The sequence below is a fragment of the Trachypithecus francoisi genome, unplaced genomic scaffold, assembly GCF_009764315.1.
Source record: "Trachypithecus francoisi isolate TF-2019V2 unplaced genomic scaffold, Tfra_2.0 Lachesis_group10, whole genome shotgun sequence".
Lineage (NCBI taxonomy): Eukaryota > Metazoa > Chordata > Mammalia > Primates > Cercopithecidae > Trachypithecus > Trachypithecus francoisi.
In genome coordinates this window covers 13,917,018-13,920,434 of record NW_022681455.1, presented here as the reverse complement: position 1 = coordinate 13,920,434, position 3,417 = coordinate 13,917,018, and positions in this window count along the sequence as shown.

The following is a 3,417-nucleotide window of genomic DNA, read 5'->3' as shown; positions in this document are numbered from 1 at the left end:
AAATAAAATGCCAATTTCAGCCTAAGCTAGAATCAGACATTCAAATGGACCTGTCTCTTCATTTCTCAGCCTTCTTTTCTCCATAATAGCTTTAGTCTTAGGCCACATGGTAGCCCCAGGAGCTTATGGTTCAAATCATCCTATACCTAGACATCAAAATAAAATAAGACTACCTCTTCCCAGTAGTTCCTATTAAGAACCATAGAATTGGGCTGGGCTTGGTGGCTCACACCTGTAATCCCAGCAATTTGGGAGGCTGGGGCAGGCAGATCACTTGAGGTCAGGAGTTTGAGACTAGCCTGGCCAACATGGTGAAACCCCTGTCTCTACTAAAAATACAAAAATTAGCTGGGTATGGTGGTGCTTGCTTGTAATCCCAGTTACGTGGGAGGCTGAGACAGGAGAATCACTTGAACCCAGGAGTTGGAGGTTGCAGTGAGTCAAAATCGAGCCACCACACTCCAGCCTGGGCAACAGAGTGATACTCCATCTCAAACAAACAAACAAACAAATAATCCTAGAATAGAAGCTTTTTTTTTTTTGTTAGATGGAGTTTTGCTCTTGTTGCCCAGGCTGGAGTGCAATGGTGCAATCTCAGCTCACCACAACCTCTGCCTCCCGGGTTCAAGCAATCCTCCCGCCTCAGCCTCCCGAGTAGCGGGGATGACAGGCATGTGCCACCACAACCGGCTAATTTTGTATTGTTAGTAGAGATGGGGTTTCTCTAGACTGGTCTCAAACTCCCGACCTCAAGTGTTCCGCCCGCCTTGGTCTCCCAAAGTGCTGGGATTACAGGCATGAGCCACCACGCCCAGCTGCTCATTAACTTTGATTGGGTGACATGCCCATGCCTGTGGTCTGCAGAGCAATCAGTCCCTCCAAACCGCATGAGAGTGGAGAAGAGTGACTGTCCATGGAAAACTAGGGTGCTGAGACCAAAAGAAAGGGAATGCTTTGGAAAACAAAACAACAGGTGTCACATCCAAGGAAAAGTGGATGCTATCCAACCTGTAGTTAGAACTGACATTCATTATACTCCTATCATAGGCCAGGCACTGTGCTAAGTGCTTTACATATGTTATTGTATTCGATATGGCCGGTAATAATAATACATGAAAAGTTAGTCAACATCATTAGGCATCAGGGAAATGTATGTCAAAATCACAATAAAGTAGCACTCTATGAGGACTGAAAATACCAAAATTTGGCAAGGATGTGGAACAACCAAAACTCTCATCTATTGCTAAGAGTGTAAAAGAGTGCAGTCGCTTTGGAAAAACAATCCAGCAGTATCTAAAGTTAAGCTACCATACGATTCAGCAATTTGACCCAGATACTTTCCCTAAGAGGGATAAAAATGTATGTACACACAAGGTCTTAAACAGGAAAGTTCATAATGCCCTATGCATAATAGCCAAAAACTATAAACAAAGCAAATGGCCATTAATAGGAGAATGGATGACCACTTGTGGTATGGTCATACAATGGAATACTGTTCAACAATTAAAAGCAACTAATTACTGATACAACAGCATGGATGAATCTAATTGATACTGAAGTCAGACACAAAGCAGAAGAAAGACACAAGGCAGTGTGTATTGTAGGTCTCCATTTATATGAAATTCAAGAAAAGACAAAACTAATCTATGGTCATTGAAATTTGAAAATAGTTGACTGGGCATGGTGGCTCACGCCTGTAATCCTAGCACTTTGGGAGGCTGAGGCGGGCAGATCACAAGGTGAGGAGTTTGAGACCAGCCTGGCCAATATGGTGAAACCCCGTCTCTACTGAAAATACAAAAATTAGCCAGGCGTGGTGGCAGGCACCTGTAATCTCAGCTACTCAGGAGGCTAAGGCAAGAGAATTGCTTGAACTCGGGAGGCAGAGGATGCAGTGAGCTGAGATTGCGCCACTGCACTCCAGCCTGGGCGACAGAGCAAGACTCCATCTCAAAAAAAAAAAAAAAAAGAGAAAATAGTTGCCACGGAGTGGTGGTGGATTGTCTGGAAAACTGGCACAAAATAACTTTCTGGAGCAATGAAAATATTCTAGATCTTGACTGGGTGGTGTATACAACTGCTAAATGTCATCACGTTCAACATATAGGTCTGTGGAATTTATTGTATGCAAATTATACCTCAATTTTTAAAAATTACAAAGGACTAACATTAAAGTTTTTGCCACAGTTTAATTGTTCCTCTAATGTTGTGCACTAGTTTTTCCCATTTTTTCCCAATCACAAAGTATGATACAATGACTATCTTTTGTGCATATGTGAAATTATCAATATTAAACATTTTGACCCTCAAAAATAACAAGTTTGTATGGTCAAACCTAGTAGATTTTTAATATTTTGGATTATTCCCATTATCCCCATTTTTAGTTAGGTGACTTGAGAAAAGTTTACAAATTTTGTTGATACTCATTGCTAAACTCCTTTTTCTACCAGTTTTATAAATGTATACTCCTTTTACAAAAGTGCCTCTAGGTTGGTGCAAAAGTAGTTGCAAGTATACTTGCAATGGCAAAAGCCGCAACTACTTTTGCACCAACCTATGACTTGAATCCTGTGTTTTAGTTCTTCAAATTTTGATAGACACTTATCTTTCACATCCACAGGCACGTTCCTCTCTGCTCAGCACTTTGTACATCTCTCATGGCTCATAACACATTCTTCTTCCATCACGTATGTGTACACATATGGCTGTATAGGTAAACAGCTTCTGGAGGATAAGAACAATTTGTTTTGGGGTTTTTTATTTTTAATAAAATCTCCTAGCTTGATGCCTTATGCATTTCATTTATTCATTCAACATCTTCCAAGTTCACGTAAGGGACCAGTTATCTGTGAATAGTGTAACGGGCCTTCAAAAAGTCCACGAAACTAAACATTATCAGTTTCAAATATACCTGACAGGTCTCATTTTAACGATCATGCCCCACGTTTTAAGTTCCCAGACTGCGACCTCCCCATGTTTTTGGTGCTCTAATCTGGAAACAAAAACTCTGAAAATTTAGTTTTGAATGTATTATGTGAGGGCCTGTCCCTGGGCCCTGCTAATAATTCCTTAAAACGCTCCCCAGAACCACATGTTGGGGAACTGAGGATAATCAGTGAAATCTAAGGCAGCCTGTTGGTCTGGGACTTTTCACAGGACTCTGAAGGGCGCCGGAGTAATTAATTCCTTTTTAAGGACAGCAGTGCAGTGAATATGCAAATCGTGGCAGCAACAAGCTCCTTCCAGTTCCGGAGTGCCCGCAGGCTCCTCCCGGTTGCTGCCGTCGCCTAGCGAATGGGGCGGGGGCTCGCACGGTCCCCGCAGCGCCCCGAGACTAGCCACACCCGCTCGGCCCCGCGTGCCGGAGAGCCACCGCAGGCTCCCGCCGCCCCGCCCCGGGCGCGCGTCCCGAGCCCC